Here is a 19,570-nt window from a genome sequence, read left to right as displayed (position 1 = left end):
ATGTTCAGTCTCTCCCATCTCAGCCACTGAAGCTTGTAAACTCCTCCAGAGTTGTCAGATGTCTCTTGGTGGCCTCCTTCACTAGTTCCCTCCTTGCACGGTCACTCAGTTTTTGAAGACAGCCTGCTCTAGTCAAATTTACAGCTGTGCTATATTCTTTCCATTTTTTGATGATTGACTTAACTGTACTCCAAGGGATAAAAATACACCTGTATCTGGAAGGTGTATTTTTACTACAATCAGTTGAAACACCTTGACTACACAGAGGTGGTCTCCATTTAACTAATTCTGTCTTCTAAAACCAGTTCACTGCCCCATCGATGATTTGTTGTGCATTATTAAAGGAGGAGAATACTTATGCACTCAATTATTTTGTGTTTTATATTTGTAATTAATTTAGACTTTTTTTAGAGATTTCTTTTCATTTTGACATGGAAGCGTCCTTTTCTGTTGATCAGTGTACAAAAAAAAAACATGAAAACTTCCAAGGGGGTGAATAATTTTTATAGGCACTGTAGTAGAGGTAATTTATGGTGGCCAATTCACCCACCATCCAGGAAATCTTCGGAGGGGGTGACAGCATCGTTATAAAACTTCATGTTTCAGGGAGAATGTTGATACTCTTCACAGACAGCACCAGAGGTTAAAATTGAACCTCGATCACTAGATCTATAAAGACACTGCATTATACACAGTATCACTCTGCCACTCTGTCATGGCTTTGAAACCAATTATAAAAGTGATGATATGGATTATAGTCATGTCACCCAGAGGAGAGACAGAGGAGATTATTGGACTAGTTCATTAGCTTTCCTCTTGGAGACATTTTTTGTTCCCTCATCCAAGCACACTCATTCCCCTTGCTTTTTTCTGTCATCATTCAGCTCAGACAAGAACTGCAAAGACTTGAGGAAGGCAAGCACCAGGTCTGTGTCCAAGATTGTTGGATATTTGCGTGTTTCCCCTGGAACCTAACTGAATATGGCATGGAATGATCATTGTTTCGTATCTTATTTTCATTTGAATTGTGATTAGGCATAACTGGAATGGTCAGCAATGAGAGAGGGAGTGTGAAAACTGCAAGGAAGGGAAACCTTATTTTTGTGTATTCAATCACAGGATGTAAGGGCTGGTGGTGGGCCTGCATTTAATCATCATCTCTAACCAGCACTAGAAAAACAGTGTGGATCTATCTTCCCGACCCACAGCGTTGCTTGAGGTGATGTAAGGCACTGCAGGGCGCAAAGGAGGTATCCAGATACTGGACAGTCAGGATGAGGCAAACTTGTAAGTTGTGCTGTATCCATGACGTTGCTGCATTTGTTTTCCAAAAAGGCAGCAGTCACAAATACTCACACATTTATGACAATGCAGTTAATACAACACCAGAAAAATGAGTGTGTGTTAAATAGGGTCTCTTTGAATGAGTTATTTTGTTGTGGACAGCATCAAATGTCATCAAGTCATAAACACAAGAGATTGTGCCGATGCTGGAAATCCAGAGTAACACATGCAAACTGCTGAAAGAACTCAGCAGGTGAGGCAGCATCTATAGAGAGGCATAAACATCCTGATGAAGAGTGAAACGTCGACTGCTTTTCCCACTCTATAGATGCTGTCTGCTTTTTATGAGTGTTACTGGAAATATCTTCAAGTGCTGGGCTTGGACTTCTACGCACAGGTAGAGAATGAAAGTGACCATTGTTGGAGCTTCTTGTATCCAAGCAGGAGTAACTTATTCCAAGACATTCCTGAGGGTGTGTCATTGATGATGTAGGAGTTGAATCTCTTACCACAGAGTACCCAGGACTTGTCCTGTTTTTGAGTGCACAGTGTTTATATGTCAGCTTTAGGTAATATTTTGGTCCCAGCAACCTCCATGATGTTAATGCACTGATGGTCACCCATTGAATGTCAATATGGCATAGTTGGACTATCCCTTGTTTGTGTTGGCTCTTATTTATTGCTTCAGTGGCCCTACTGTCAGTCACCTTGCCTGCAGTTGATAGCAGATCCTGTAATATCCGGGGTCAGGTTCTATGAACCTTGTTATTTGGGCACCTTACCTACACTGAGGTGCAGTTAGCTGATCCCCTGATCCTCCTTTGATCCTTCTCTTGGTCCTGTGTTCAGCCAATGATCATATTGCAGCAAGCAATGAGAAGCTGTGAAATGCACCATGAACCCTGGTCTACTCCAACTAGGCCTTTCAATATTCAACAGGTTTCAATGACATCTCTTCTCATTCTTCAAGAGTTTAGAAGAAATAGGCCCAGAGCCATCAAACATTCCTCACAGGTTAACCCTTTCATTTCTGGGATCATTCTCATGAACCTCTTCTGTACCCTCTCTAATAGCACAGCCTTAGATAAGGGACCCGTTGACTTCCTTACGCCCAAGATCTACACCTTAGACCACAAGACCAAGAGTCATAGGAGCAGAATCAGGCCATTCAGCCTATCATGTCTGCTCTGCCATTCCAACATGGTTGATTTATCATCCCTCTCAAACCCATTCTCCTGCCTTCTCCCCGTAATCTAAACAATCAAGAACCTATCAACCTCCACTTTAAATATACCCAGTGACTTCCACAGATTCACCACCTTCTGCTAAAGAAAGTCCTCCTCATCTCTGTTCTAAAGGAATGTCATTCTGTTTTGAGACTGCTCTCTGCTTCTAGACTCCTCCACTATAGGAAACATCCTCCCTACATCCATTCTATCTAGGCTTTTCAATATTCAATAGGTATAAATCAGAAACCTTTTCTTAATTAAAGGGCCCACTAAATTTGTTATATTCTACACCTTCTCTTCTGCTTTTATGCTGCCTTTGACTTCCCTTGTCAGCCACAGTTGCCTCATCTCCCGTTAGAATATTTCTTCATCTTTAGGAAGTGGTTTCCTGTACCTTCCAAGTTACTCCCAGAAACTCCAGTCTTTGCTGTTCTGCCATTATTCCTGTTAGTGACCCCTCCAATCAGCTCCTCTCTCATGCTTCTGTAATTCCCTTTACTCCACTGTAATATTGATACATCCAATTTTAGCTTTTCCCTCTCAACCGGTAGGGTGAATTTCATTATATTACAATCACTACCCCTTAAGGGCTCCTTAACCTCTCTAATCAAATCAAGTTCATTATACAACACACAATCCAGAATTGCCTTTCCCCCAGTAGTCACAACCACAAGCTGCTCCATCTCATCACCATCTGCAAATTCCTTTTCTTGGGATCCAGCACCAATCTGATTTTCCCAATCTACCTGCCTATTGAACCTCCCCATGACTATAGTAATATTGCCTTTTTACATGCTTTTTCTATCGTCCACTGCAATTTTGTACCCACATCCTGGCTACTCTTTGGGAACTCACATATAACTTACATCAAGGTATTTTTACCATTGCTCTTTCTCAACTCTATCCACAAGGATTCTACATTTTCTCATCCTATGTCTCCTCTTTCTAAGGATTTGAATTCATTTTTCAAAGAACCATCCCAAACCCTCCCCACCCCAGTCCTTTGTTTTAACATGTTGACTTAGTTATGGTGGCCACAGCTTTTTGCCTCTATTCATACGATTTCCCTAGGTGCCTGGCAATGAATGACAAGAGTCGCAGAGAAAGAAACGATGGGATGTTGAGGAGGCATCCAAGTATTACAAATAAAACACCTGCCACAGGTGGCATTCCTGGGATGTTAATTGTGAGGGGAGTAGACCTGAAAGAGAGAGTTGAAGTGTGTCATAAACCGCTGACAATTTGACTTTACATTTTCAGCAATATGGTTTAAAATGAGCAACACTTTTGCTATTAGTTTTCTATATGAACCCGTTATTCTGTGTGTATCTTATTGTGCTGAATATTTATGCAAATGAATCAATGATTCGGTGTCACAACACAGCTCTGTTATTGGGTTGGAGTGGAATAAAACAGATGTTGGTTGGACACACAAAGAAATCACCCTCTGGAGTCACCTCTGCTGGTTCAGAGTGAGGGCAGCCCACAGAACTGGGTTGGCTAGACTTCTTGTCTCACAAGGTGACTGCTTGTGACTGTAGCTCTAGCACCACCTCTATTCTCCAGTGAAGGAGAGAGGAACCAAAGTTAACACCCAGTAAGATGAACCACCCCATCTTTTAGGTAGTTTGCAACAACCAGCCTAGGCAAGCACATAGTGTCTGAGAGGCCTGATTGCATTACCTGCTATCTCTGACGGCCAATAACTGTTACCCTGGCTAGATGTTGACCCCAATACGCAAAGCCCTACACCATAAAGATATTAAATTCACTAGTATGGAATTCCTCCTGCAGATTTCCAGAGAAAAGCATTTGGGAACATCAGACCTGTTTATAGAATTCTCTGAAGGACAAGTTAGAAGGAAAACTGACTCCGGTTAAGACAGTGCAACCAAACACATGCGACAAATCTCTGGTAGTTAAAAAGCTAAGAAATCCAACTATATCCATCACCAAAAATAACCTTTCTGAGGTAATTTGTATTAAATTATTGTTGCAAACAGTGAAGGGGCGAGCGATGGTTGAGGCGAGTTTGGGGAATGAGACAAGAATCGTTGCAGATAGAGTTCTGATGCCTGTACAACTGGCTCAAGTGTGGGGTTGGATCACTTTGGGCACCAAAGAAGTTGGGACCCAAGCAGAGGAGATTCGGTGCCTGTACAACTGACCCAGGTTGGATCTCTCTGGGCACTGGGCTGATTTGAAGAGCTTGAGAGCAGCTTCGGACTGGCAGTGAAGTCTGGGCCCAGAGAGAGTCACTGTGCAGTGTGGTCTAGGCCCAGAGTCTTTCCATGCAGCCAGATCCTAGTGCAAGGTATGATATGCTGATTAGACAATTTAAACGCAGGAGCTGATTTTGCCCGCTCTCCACGATGTTCACTTTTTTCTCCAGGGCGCAGCAGGCTTTCACTATTCCATCAATTGGTCAATTTAAATGCTGGACCAGATTGACTGAGAAGACAGGGTGTTGGAATATGAGGCAAAAACTGATTTCGCCTGCTGTCTGCAACGGTCACTCCTCTCTCCATGGTGCTGAGTCCATGAAGACTGCCTCGGCTGCTGTTCTCCGTGCGGCTAATATGATAACTGTTAAGCGAGGCTTTGGGCCTACTCCAGGCTGCTCCGGGGTGCGGGTCTGAGGGCTCCATTTTTGGTTTGGAATAATGTTTGCTTCATTTGTTTGCATGTTTTGTGGGGGTTTTCTTCTTTCTCTTGTGCATCAGGTGTTGGTCTTTTATTTTTTTTTCTTTAATTGGGTTCTTTTGGGTTTCTTGCTTTGTGGCTACCTGTGAGCAAACAAATCTCAAGGTTGTATAATTTATACATTCTTTGATAATAAATGTACTGGAATCTTGAATCTCGGTTTTTGAATGATAAAGATTATTTTAACACCAATAAACCAAACAATAATTATAACAAAGAAAACACAACTGCCCAGAAATTCATCCCAAAGTTTTGTTACGAATTGTGAAATTCTGGATAACAGTATTAATTAAAATGAGAACCAGTCTTCAGGAAATGAAAAACCTGTTCATAGTTTAAATTTAACTGATGCTCTGGGGTTTGGAAATCCTGAAACTACACAGGAGAAGAGAATAGATGAATGTTCATGTTAATTGGTGCCAATTGAAAAGTACAGGATGAGATCAGAGAAAGTATTTAGTGACCATCTCCTGTATTGTTAAAGACATATCCCTGCCACTTGATGCACAGTTCAGGACAGTGCATTAACTCGTGCACTTCCACTTATCCCTCCCCACTGATCTCCCTCCTGTTACTTTTCTCTGCAGCCATTTCAAGTGCTACACCTGCCCTTACTATTAGAGCCTCAAACAGTTCTTTCAGATGAGGCAACATTTCACCTGTGAGTCTGTCAGTGTCATCTGTTGTAGCCAGTGCTACGAATGCAGCCTCCTCTACATTGGTGATGTCCAAAGTAGATCAGGGAGTTGCTTTGCCGACCACCTTTGCATTATCCGCCACAAGAAGTTGGATCTCCCAGTGGCTACCCATTTCAATTTGAATTCCCATTCGCATTCCAACACAACCTCCTCTTCTGTTCTGATGAGGCAAAACTCAGGTTGGAGGAGCAACACCTCATGTTCCGTCTGGGTAGGTTCCAACCTGATGGCATGAACATAATTTCTCCAACTTCTTGTAATTTTCCCCCTCCCTCCCTCCCTCTTTCTTCATTCCTCAATCTGTTTACCATCTCACCCCTTTGTTTTTCATTGTAGCACATTGTACTTCTGCCTGTGAAGTTCTCGCATGATCTTCAGAAGTGGAATACAATGGGCTAATGTGACTCTACAGCACACTTCCGTTCTACCGACCAAGGATAAATTAAAGATTTATAAAATATGAATTTGATCAAAATACTGGTGCTATATCTTTGGGATTTGAACCTTTTAGCAATTCAAGTTTTTAGAAGATCCATTATTTATTAGATTTGATCAATTTACCCTTTTATTTGTGAAATTTTGAAATTTATTCATGCCAAGGTTTGTGCTTGAACAGGATGGATACAGTTATGACAAGGTGTCATGTCACCATGCTGTTCAATCCTGGCTTATGTGCCTCCAGCTCTTGTTATCTCATTGCACACAAATCTGCCCACAGATCTGACAGGTCTTATTTTACAGCCTGCAGATGACTCTGTCTAGAAATAAGCCCAGTTTAATGCCAGCAGCTACACCAGATCAAGGGTGAAGAAATAAGAATTGATTTTGTTAAGACAAAGCACTGGAGCAACTGCAAGAGGGCTGTGCACAGATATTCCCATCTTGTTGACAGATTGAACTGTACATATGGACAAGGGGGAACTGTTGATTGCTGTTGAAAATGTGCTGTTCATTTTCTGAGATTCATTTCTAAAGTCCCTTTTATCCTTTCTTCACATTGCCATCTGCTGTTTTGTCAGTGACCTTTCCCAATCTCACTCATCTGTTATCTAATGGCGTGAAGAGGCCTTCTTCACACCGTGGAAAGCTTTAGATTTAAGATCCCTCCTTCATTAGAGAAAAACTGAACAGCCCTAGGTTCTGGGTGTTAATGAATGTAAAGAAAGATCTTTTTATGTGCTTCACACATTATATTCTTGACTCCTTGAGGTGCTGCAATGAATTGCTGTGCTTCATTTATAACCAGCAACAGTACTACAAAATGAGAATCTTGCAGTAAATTACTCCGCAGTTCACACCAGGTCAGACTGCTAGGCTAATGAGAACAGATTGTCTAATTTCAAACGTTCTGAGCTGTGACATTCTCCTGTTAATGCTTCCTGATGTAAATTACAAGTCAAGCAAAGGTATACTGTGTAAAACAAGAACAATTTAGGCACGTGGCAGTCATGTGTCAGTTACAGCTCAATTGATAGCTCTCTGTGTTACAAAGTTATAGGATCAGGATGCAGAGATTTGAGAATAAGATCTTTGGCAACTTCCTTCAGTAGGTGCTGAGAGAGTACAGCACTACTGGAGGTGGCTCTTTTAGGCTGGGAATTTAAACCATACCCCTGTCTGGTTCTAAATTGTAACTATAGACACTAACTCAAGAGTATGGCATCATTCCTGAATAACACACACAAACTGCTGGAGGAATTTAGCAGGTCAGGAAGCACCCATGGGCCAAGACCTTCATCAGGAAGTGCGGCATTATTCTTGGTGCATGGGACAAGATTTCAAATCAAAATCACAAAAACAATAGCAGAACTTGCAGTTGATTTGTGTGCATCGTCTCCCATCTGCTGATGAGGCTTCCTCTCCACCAGCGAGACTCGGCGACCAGTTTGCAGAGCCCCAACAGTCTGTCTGCAAGGGCAATCCCGTTGTACCTTTTCCCACTCCCACACTGACCAATCCCTCCCAGTAAGCCCTCCACTGTCTGGCTGAGGCCAAATGCAAACTGGAAGAACACTTCACGGTCCTTTAGTCAATATTTCACTATTTCACTTGCAGCAACTTCCCAGGCACATAGCACCATTCATAAGAAAAATATAAATTATACACAGTTTTTACAAGAAAGAACATAATTAGAACAAATAAAACAAAGTCCATTTTAATGCAAAATAATCAAATTAACCATAATATTTCTAAACTGCAGTTACTAGTGTTTTGCTGGTTAGTTCAATCTGAGCTGGTTGGCCCACCTAAGTAGTCTACAGTCAATAGTACTTATTGTTCCAAATGCAATTAATTCCCATCGCCTGTGTTCACCTCTCTCTTTCAATCTCTCCTTCTCCCATGTTTAACCTCCTCCCACTCCTTGTACACCTACTACCCTGACAATTCATACTTTGGATCCTTTTTCTCATCTGGTTCCATTCACTTTTCATCTCTCCCTTAGTGGTTCCCATGATCACCTTCACCACTGATCAGAATCCAGTATTGTTAGTCTTTTCACCTCCAGCCTCTGCCTTCACCTCACCCTCCCCTCCCTCAACTCCCCTTGGCTTCTTCCAGCCATCACTCATTTGTCTCTGTCTCCCAAGCTCCACACCTCCCCCTCCTCTGATTGGCTCTTCCTGCTCATCATCCCTTATTCCTGTCTCCTGATTTCTCTCCTCTTCCCTCTTTATTCTCAGTCTTGGCAATATAGGGTCTTGACATAAAACTTCAACCAATTCCTTACTGCCCATGGATGCTGCTTGTCCTGCTGTGATCCTCCAAAACCAACCACAAACAAGAGACAATCCTTGTGCGTGTTGCTTGGAGATCTTCCAGTAGTTTATTCCAGCAGTACAAATTAACTGGTCATGAACACATTGCTGCTTGTGGAAATTTTGGTACATGCTTCCATAGCACAGAGAGACAAGATTCAAAAGTATTAGACTTTAAGACCATAAGGTATAGGAGCAGAAATAGGCCATTCAGCGCAGCGAAAATGTTCTGCCATTTCATCATGACTGATCTATTTGCCCCTCAACCCCATTTTCCAGCCTTCTCTCCATAACCTTTCATGCCCTGGCTAATCAAGAACCTATAAACCTCCACCCTAAGTACACCCAGTGACCTGACCTCTACAGCTGCTCGAGGCAATGACTTCCACATATTCATCACCCTCTGGCTAAAGAAATTCCTCCTCATCTCTGTTCTAAATGGATGTCTCTCTATTTTGAGGCAGTGCCCTCTGGTCCTAGACTCCCCCAGCAAAAGAAACATCCTCTTCACATCCACTCTATCTGGGCCTAACAACATATGATAGGTTTAAATCTCCCCACGTTCTTCTAAATTCCAGTGAGAACAGGCCCAGAGCCTTCAGTCGCTGCTCATATGACAATCCTTTCATTCCTGGAATCACTCTCGTGAACCCCCTCTGAACCCTCTCCAATTTCACTGGTACAAAAGTGTTTGGGGGCATTGTTACATGAGCTGCATAAAATAGTGTTTTTTTTCATTAGAGAAGAGGACTTGCTACTTCCATTCTCTTCCATATATAAACATTTTACTCTCATCACAGTTGGTGAAGAGCTCTTGAAAGTTCCTGTGCAAGAGCAGATTTGGAAGAAGTTTGCTGGAATTAAGCAGAATGGCACCTCACCTTGGCTCAAAACGAAACTCTTTATTTTTCATATTGTCATTTATATCTTGTTTACTCTTCTCCAGACAATGTGCTAGCATGTAGATTCACTGTCAGTTCCTTACTCTGCACCTGAGCCAGTGTTACTGTTCTTGTGTGAGATTACACAGTGGAACTCTGTGACTGGAATAACCATAGGGCAGATGGCTGGACTGCCTGAACAGGGTTAATTAGCACAGTTACTCTCTTAAGGTTACAGCAGTCTGCAAATCCAAAAGCTGCAGAATACCCAGGCAAGGTCCAGGGTCAGGAAACATGAAGGTCTATTCAGCCAGTGAAAGGGAGGAAGGGGGAAAGACAGAGCAGGGACCTATCATTCTTGTGAGACTTGGAGAAGTATCCCAGCTTCACCTTAACCGTTAGATATGACTGAGCAGGGCATCTACAGTCAGCACGTTGCCCAGGAAGAGCTAAAAGCTGCACCAAGTCCCCCTCTGCCTCAAAATTGCCTGATCCAAGTTTGCATCAGAACATAAGCTAAAGAGCATACTTTCACATCAATAGCTGATTGGACTTTTAGGAGTTGGTGATTGATATCACAAAATCAGAATAAGGGTTACTGTCAGTATCTGATGATTCCCTTCAGAGCTCCACACAAAGAGCTCCCACACTCTGGTGTCATCCTAATCCATAATAAGTGACATATTTACTACAAAATGATGACAGAAACAGGCAGATTTTGTAATTCAAGCACATGCCTTTTCCAACACCATATGTATCCAATGTACTTTCATTTTGATTTTTATAATAATGTAATATTTAAAGGACAAATTCTTCACCTTTGAACAAATATCTGGTAAGCCTTCACCAGAACTGCTTATCTGGAACAACATAAATCTGGGATCCAGAACTATTCAAAATAAAACAAGTGTTTCTTGTGGGTTGTTATAGCTGTATTCTGTGGTTTTGAAGTTACTCTGTAGATTGCTGCCAAAGCTACAGGGATTTCAGGGGTCTATATGTAAAGCCAATGTATTATGGTTTTGTTGATCTAAGTTGTTATATCTTAGAAAGTCTTGGCATATGAACAACAACCTTACACTATATCAAAATATATTACCCTAGGTTTTGCAGTCAGCAGTGAATTAACAGCATGCGCCCTTGATCTCAAAGGTATTTCCCCATATCCAGGCTTTGTGCTGTGGATAACGAAAGCATCAAGTAATGCTGCATTGTAGCAGTTACAGATTCAGGGGCCTGTGTTTAATCCTGGCCTTAGGAGCTGTCAATCTGCAGTTTACACATTCTCCCCATTACTGTCTGGCTTTTCGCTGGGCTCTTGGCTTTCTTCTTACATCCCAAAGGTGGGAAAAGAACCACAGGGTAGTTGTTGGGAACATGAGGATGAATAAAATTGCAAGGCTACAGGGAAAAAAAGAAATGGGACTGATGGGACTGCTTTGTTGGGAGCTACTGCAGACCAGCTGGGTTGAATGACCTTCCTCTGTGAAGCAGTAAGCAAGTATACTGGCTGTACAACATATCAGATCAAGAAGTCTAACAGATGTAATTGTAGCTGAAACTTTACACATATTCTAGAAAGTAATTAGGATTTACAGATGGATCAGGGTGGAGGATAGTTAAATAGAATGACCTTTATAAACATTTAGAAATGAAACAGAAAATTATATAAATACTCATCAGGTCAGGTAGCAACAATAGAAAGAAGAACAGAGTTAATGTCTTAGATCAATATCTTTTCATCATTTCAAAAAATATTCTTCTTCCAGCTGTGTATAAAAGAAACATATTTACTTTTGAACAAAGGTCTGGCAAGGTTTTCAATGGAAATGTTTATATGTTTGTTTTGAAGGCTATCCAAATCAACACAAAAAGTCGATGAACTTCTGAAATAGTCATTCCCAAGGAATATGCAGACAAATAAAATTGATTTTTTTCTGCTCCAGAGAAGTTGTTCAGAAATAATCATTGAAATAACAGTTGCTCCTCATTGACAAGGTATAAGATTTTTTTCTGATTGTACGAATAAACTGTAGGAGTTGAAGTGCTCAACTATTTGTTAGCTCTGTGTCGACGGCCTTGGAAATGATTCTTCAATATAGTCTGTAGAGAAACATCTACTGACAGCAATATCAGGTTTCTGCAGTCAACTGTATTTTCTCCTACTCCAGTATCTGCAGTCAGATTTCCTCCAATATAACAGTCAACACTGATAGTCTCACCAATGCTCCCAATGCAATATTTACAGAGTACCTTGAATAAAATTCGCCAGATTTTCAACCATTTAATATGTTAAGCTTTATAGATAGCCTTGTCCTTTGAAAATAATGAGCACCTACAGTGTCACATATCTGATGAGGCATATTTGGTGAAAACGACACATTCACAGTCAATGGGAAAACTATTTCAGATACATTAGCATGTTCGTATAAAGTCAAGGTACATGGAGAAGCTGTTTTCTAATATACGGTGAAAACAAATGATTCATATGGAGGCGTTCTAGTCTTTGACCTGGATTTCACACTAGGAATAAGGATGAGGCAATCAATGTTCACTGTTATTAAGGAGTACGTCAAACAACAAATCCTGACATTTGCACGTAAGCAGTCAAACACAAATATCAGGAGCCACATTACTATAGTATCCCCGAGGAGATTTAACATTCAAAAACCTAAAAGTCTTGAAGTAATCTTTCACAATTTCTATATACCTAATTAAAGTTGGGGCTTGTACATTTAATGTAATTGAAAAGTCTTGATTATTAACAATTGAGTTCTCTGCCACTGGAAGTTAACTTGGGTAAGTGTGATGTCCTAGTCCTTCAGATTTCTCTGTTATTGAAGATCTTAATAATATTAAAATTACATTTTACTATGAAACCATCTCTCAGATGTTTTACTATTAAACTAGGCATTGGTTTTAAGTCCTTACTGAAATCAACGCAGATTCTAGATTAGCACATTAGGAGACAAAGAGGAAGGTAATTAATTTAATGTTTTTAACTATATCAGTGCTTAAATAATTCTGTTTATATTTTTTGTAAAGTAGTTTTAAGTCTTTGAAATTAGTTACTTCAATTTTAGTAGGTTGAAATGTCAGTGAAAGTCAGAGACAGAACTGTCAAGTACCCGGATGCAAGGAACATTAACAACAGAAATTGGTCTGTCTTCTCAGATAATATCCTGTAGTTTGCACAGATGCTTGTATATATTACCTACATTAAACTATTACATACTGGAGAAATTCAATGTTTATTTTGCTTATTCCAGAGACTCTAATCCAGTTTAACGGGCCTTAACACTTGACCATGTTTATTATGAAATATTTCTCCAGAGTGGTTCAAAACAAATTAAATCAGTACAGAACCACTGATGTATGAATTTGAAACTAGGCTCCCTTGCCCTCCCTCCATAGTTTAATTTAATAATGTATTCCATTACCAGGAGACTTCTGCAGGCAATTATTTTATTCCCTTTACAATCTTTTGTTCCTCTGTAAAATCACCTCTCAGATTTCTCAGCAGACTAAAGTGCCAGAATGCTTCTAGTCTTCAGAGATCAGTTTTCTATAACTAAGAACGATCCTTGTTACTGTTCCCTCCATTGTTTCCAAAATGTGGAAATCTCCATTATTTCCCAGCAAGAACACTGTACATTTTGATAACTACCATATCCAACAAATATTTTTATATATTTTCTTTTTGTCTTATAATGACCTCTCTGATGTTCACTGTTGAATTGATTGGGATATCAAACAATAAACCCAATACTCAGTCTTCTTTCACATCTTTCCATAGTTAATTCAATATCATTTGTGGACTGTGTGCTTCCTGCATTATCAATATTAAATTAAACTTACCATTATAAGGCCTCGCAAATGTTTTGTATAAAATATTCAGTATTATCTCATTTGGCTCCTACAATTGCCCGATGTAGTTTGGTACTTTCTGCAAACTTGTTAAATTTTTGGTGAATGAATTAACTTGGTAAATTTGTTTATTATTATCACATGTCTGGAGGTCCAGTGAAGAACTTTGTTTTGCATGCCTTTCATACAGATCATTTCATCACATCAGTACATTGAGGTAGTATAAAGGGAAAACAACAGGATGCAGATGAGGTGTTGCAGTTACAGAGAAAGTGCAGTGCAGGCAAGCCATAAGTTGCAGGGCCATGGCAAGGTTGACTGCCAGGTCAATGTTCATCCCATTGTGCTAAGGGACCATTAAACCATCGTATAACAACATGGTAGAATTTGCCCATGAATAATACAGACTACAGCAATTAAATTTCCGATATGATGACTGAATTCTGTTCTTTTCCTTCCCAATTAGGCTTAAACCACATAATTTTTTTTACGAAGTAACTACCCTACAGACGGAACTTGTTGTAGTTTCACCCAATTAAGTATTGCAATTCAGTCAACAATCATTCTCCCAGAACCAATAACACTACCTTGATGGGCAAGCAGAACAAGAAAATACTAAATTCAGATTCAGATAGCTATTAACAGGGTAAATAAAGAATTTACTTACACAGAGATTGGCGAGAATATGGAACTCCCTGCCCCTGGAATGGGCTTGCATGAAGAAGAGAGCAACAGATGGTCTCAAAGTCTAAACGGAACATCTGATCAACCATTTGACTGATCTGTTATGACGCTCTGAATTCTATGGAAACGACATGTTGATATAATGCTCAACTATATGGACCACCAAAACTGGTGGAATAAATATAACTAATATCAAAGTTCTGAGTAGTAATAAGTGATCTGAACAAATCAAAGTAATCGGATAATATTACAATGATTGTTCCGTGGTTAATGCAGATCTAATTCAATCAAAATAAATCCCTTCATTATTACGATATGTAAATATCCCCTTAATTTAGTGTAACCATCTAGAAAGGATTTGAGACTTCAATGATAATGTAAACACCCTGAGAATATAGGAGCTCGAATACCTACTAGGATAAACAGATGAACTAATACCCCTAAGGAAACATGTTAGAAAAGTCAAGTAATTGAAGTACAGCAGCATGCATAAGGCAAACCTGTATGACACGTTTTCAAGTCCAGTCTCTAAGAGAAAAGACCAAAAGGACAATTTGGAGTTGACACTGGATATGAGAAAATTTAACTGCAGCTCAATGGCATCTTGTTTTATTTGTTCCCTAGGAGGAGCAATTCCACCATGGACACTTCCAAGCCTGCTGAGAAAGGAGAGGAGTTGGGCATGGGGCTAGCAACCTCATCCTGTAAAAACCCAGAGCTACAGAAACACCAAAAGGTGCTCCAAGGACCTCATCCCTGGCAGAGGAAGGATCTTCGCTTAGAATACATGTGATGCTGTGCAAATCCGTGGCAGCCACAGATACCAACCTCCTTAGAGAGGCAGGCCAAAGTACACCCGCTGATACATCCTTGAATTTGCCACCAAGAGGAAGGGCTACACGTGGGGCAGCTTGAAAGACTGTCTCGGGACACATGAGTCTGGGGAGCTGCTGTTGGCAGCCTATGCCCCAGCAGCGGTGATGGGCTTAACTAACTAACAAGGAGAGAACTACTTTTGCTGGGATTGTGCGGAAGAAATCCACCATTGACAGCAATAAAGAAGCAGAAGATGGCAGAGAAGGTGAGCAGTGAGTATTGAGCACTCCCCCTCTATTCAGTACAAGAAGTGCTTTCATGGTCTAACAAGTTTGGTCACGAATGCACTTTTACCTTCACCCTTTAACCTTATACACATATTACCCATCCCCCTCACTCTTCTCTTTTAAGCTGTTCTATCACTCCCACTTGCCTTGCACATATCTATTCTTCTTGCTCTGTACCTCTACCTATCAATCACCATTGGTGCTTACTATCATCATCTGACAGTGTGATGCCTCTACCTGATGGTACTGTAATTCTCAACAAATGCAAAGCTTCCATTGATGCTCATTCATAAATCTCTGCTTTCCCTGGTTTCAGAAGGGAGTGCAGAGAAATCACAGAATGCCTGAGAGTAAACCAGAAAAGAGTTGGAAATCAATGGCATTACAGGGTCCCTTGCCACCCTAATTAGAGCTTTTCCAATTGTATGCTGATGTAGTTAAATACTATGATAATATTTGGACCTATTTTTTTTTCTCTGACTGTCATTTTAAACATAGACTGTGCAGCATCTGACTGAAATATTTTTGTAAATGCACAAATAACAAAACAAAACTGATTCCTAATTACTGACTCTGCCTGACATTTCAAGATAGGAGAATAACTATAATTATATATACCACAATTTCTCTTGAAATATTAATTTGTTGCAGTCTCCTTTAATTCTGACAACAATTATGTTACGGATAAATGGCAAAACAAACTGCAGGGGCAGACTGATTCAAACATGTGCGATGAAATATTAAACAGCAAGTACTCTTGTGTCTGACAGACTTCTAAATGGAGGCCAGAAACCATGACCAGGCTGTTCTGCTCCACTGGTTCTTAAATCAACTCTTTTATGATGGTTTAGCGATGAGCCTTGCAGTTGAAAGAAGCAAAAATCAGCAGTTACACGCGCTAATGAAGCACAAAAAATAACATTCAAACAATTGGCCCTGTTTAGTTCTGCCAGTCTTGTTCTATCCACTCATGACATCTGAAAAAAATACTCCTGGTAATTTCAACAATGTCATTTATTTTCCTTTGTACGTGTATGACCCTTAAGATGACAAAGGTTTGCTTGATTTTGTTTTCAGATCATTTTACTTTTCTGGCGAGTTTTAAGTATTTTCTTTATTATCAACCAAATTCCTCATTAAGATATAAACAGATCAAGATAGGAAAGCAAAGCACCAATTAAGGTAATCAGTTGTATTTGAGAACCACACGTCATGTGATCTATAAGGCTGTTTTAAGCTATGTTTCAGCGTTTAATTACTTGCTTCTGTATATGCATTGTGCATGATAGAAAATATGTTGGAAATCAACCTAGTTGTAAGAAAAAAGGATTTCCTAAATTAACTTGTGATTGGTCTTCTCATCTGCCATCATTAAACTCTTGATTACACTTAATGAATAAATATGCTGCAATTACAAAATTTATTTTACTGTAAATAAGAATTAATTATACAAGGGAAGACTACATTTTCCTGACCACCTGGTGAGACATAACATCATGCATTTTGTATTTAATTTTCCATAGTACAGTATTTGTATTTATTGTTTAGTGTTTTTTTCTGGTAATTTAACTTTTTAGTAATTGGTGTTCTGGTACAAATGATTTTATTCATGTATATTTCAATTACTTATCATGTAGTTACCATATTTAATTTCAAAAAGCTACTTACGTGCAAAACCTGCTGTTGAGCTTCCTGTTGTCTTAGTTAACACTTATATTTATTAGAGGAATTAACTCCCCCAGTTAAACAGCAACAATATGTTTGTGCTGACTGACAGGTAGAAAGGGACGATGAACTGAACAGTCTTATTCCCTGATTTATAAATACCCTTAAATTGCTGCAACGTCTACTCCAGAGCCGTGATTCACAGAAAAAATTGTTCGCATCTTTCTATATTAGGGGCCCTGTAAGTGGAAGATCAAATCATTAAGATTCATTTTATTCTTGATAGGGCAACGTTAAGCTAAAAGCACAGTCGTGAAAATAAAATGAGTTGCCAGGCAAGATTCATCACAGAAGTGCCAAAATACTGGACAAAAATCACAACTGGTTCATCTATCTGATTTTCATTTCCTGAATACATTGCAACAAATCAGCGGGATATAAAATAAAACTCTCTGAATTCAGTTTTAAACAGTTCTGGAAGGAAAAGAAATGTGAATCACATACAGTAGGTCACTTTAAAAGCAGAATTTCAATGCTCACTGGAAAACTTTCTAAACAAACAATTTAGTAAATGGTAGCTCAGAAAGTTAGACCAAGCAGAAATTTGGTTTGTTATGCATCAAGTTCGAGATTCCTATTGGTGTAACTAATGTGCAAAATAAATTCATTAATATCTGATGAACCTTCTTCATACTTTTTCAAATTAATTTAAAAGAACAATATCTGTAGAATTAAAATATTTATATTTAATTTTACAGTGAAATTGAAAATTAAAGCAGAAAACTTAAGTATTTACATTTTCTAATCTGTGCTGTAAAATATGCTATTTTTTCTCAATCATATGCATCAAGACTTTAATAAATTAATGTTTCTGGGCAATCTAAAATCTGTTTGTTAATTCAAGAATTAAGTAGTTAAATTTTCTAAATAAAACAATTAAAAAGCTGACAGTAGAAATTTATATTACAAGACTGAAATGTCCTGTTTGTGCTATAGGATCCATGCATGTTATTTTGGTAATATACAGCTGGTTGATTTGATGTCACATCTATGGCCGAATTGATGAACAGATAGACATTCAAGACAATATGGATGCACTTTGTTCTGTGGTGTAGAAAATTCTCAGAAATGCAAATTTTATTTTTTTCTCTCATTCAAGCCCTTCAAGTAAACACAATCATTCAAAATAACCCAAGTAGCTCACATTCATTAGTGAGATGAGGATAGTCAGTTAGAATAGATGAAAGTGCAATCTTTTGACAAAAGCTTGAATTAAATTGCATCATCAGATTGTTTCAGCAACTGGAGCAGGTTGTAACAATGTAGCTGTCCCATATTCAACCCCGCTTCTTGGTATTTGTTATGGATATGAGATGAGAAAGCATGCAATAATGATTATTCAAATATTCAAGCACTTCTAACTTTTAAAGTTTATTGAATATTTATATAATGAATTAAAAAGGATAAAGAAAAAATCTTAGGAATGTTAATAAATAATTTATAATCAAACAACTCATTTGTCCTGGTGTAATCCAATATTATAAAAGGCAGCAGAATAAAAACCACAGCATAAATGTGCAAAAAATACTTAATGAAAACCTTAGTTCGTTCCTTGATGTTGTCTTAAAGAACAAGTGATGTTTATGCTGACCAATTCATTGACAAAATCAGTGATATTAAAATCAGCCTTCTTTGCACAGAGCGTAGAGCAGAATAGCATGGGGCAGGCCGTTCAGCCCAGGATGTTGTGGCAATCAATGCCAACTTAGGCTAAATGCCCTTTTGTGTATCATCCGTATATATCTCTCCTTTCACTTCATATTCACATGCCTATCTACAAGCTTTTCAAACTCCCCCAAACTTCCTGTTTCCACTATTATCCCTAGTAACCCAGTCCAGGCACCTACCACTTTGCCCCCTCATGCTGCCTTTGAACTTCTTCCCTCTAACCCCAAAAGCATGTCCACTGGTGTTTTAAAGCTCTATCCCGAGGAAAATGATTCTGATTGTCCACCTTGTCTATACCTCCATAATTTTAAAAATATGATTCTCCTCAAATCTTTGATGCTCTCAGGAGAACAACCCAAATTTGTCCAACCTTTCCTTATACTTATACCCTACAATGCAGGCAGCATCTTGTTTAACCTCTTCTGTACCTTTTCCACATTCTCCGCAGCCTTCCAATAATGGGGGTGACCAGAGCTGCAAACAATACCCCAACTACACTCAGACTAAAAGTTATGTACCGTAGCTGTAGCATGACTTTCTTACTCTTCTACCCAACACCATCACCAATGGAAGCAAACATCTTCTTTATCACCATATTCACCTGTGCAGCCACTTTTGGTGAGCCATGGACCTGGATCGCAGGATCTCTTTATATTTTACATATACTCCTTTTATTTGACCACCCAAAGAAGATTGATTAAACTCCAACTGCCACTTCTCTGCCCATATCTGTAACTGATCTGAACTCCAGTTATTCTTTGATATTCCTTTACTCTGTTCAATACTGGTATCATCCACACACTTGCTAATCCACCCACCTACATTTTCAATAAAAATCACACACACACACACACACACACACACACACACACACACACACACACACACACACACACACACACACACACACACACACACACACACACACACACACACACACACACACACACACACACACACACCCCCCCCCCC

Source organism: Hemitrygon akajei, chromosome 3 (genome assembly GCF_048418815.1).
Source record: "Hemitrygon akajei chromosome 3, sHemAka1.3, whole genome shotgun sequence".
Lineage (NCBI taxonomy): Eukaryota > Metazoa > Chordata > Chondrichthyes > Myliobatiformes > Dasyatidae > Hemitrygon > Hemitrygon akajei.
This window is presented reverse-complemented; position numbering follows the sequence as displayed.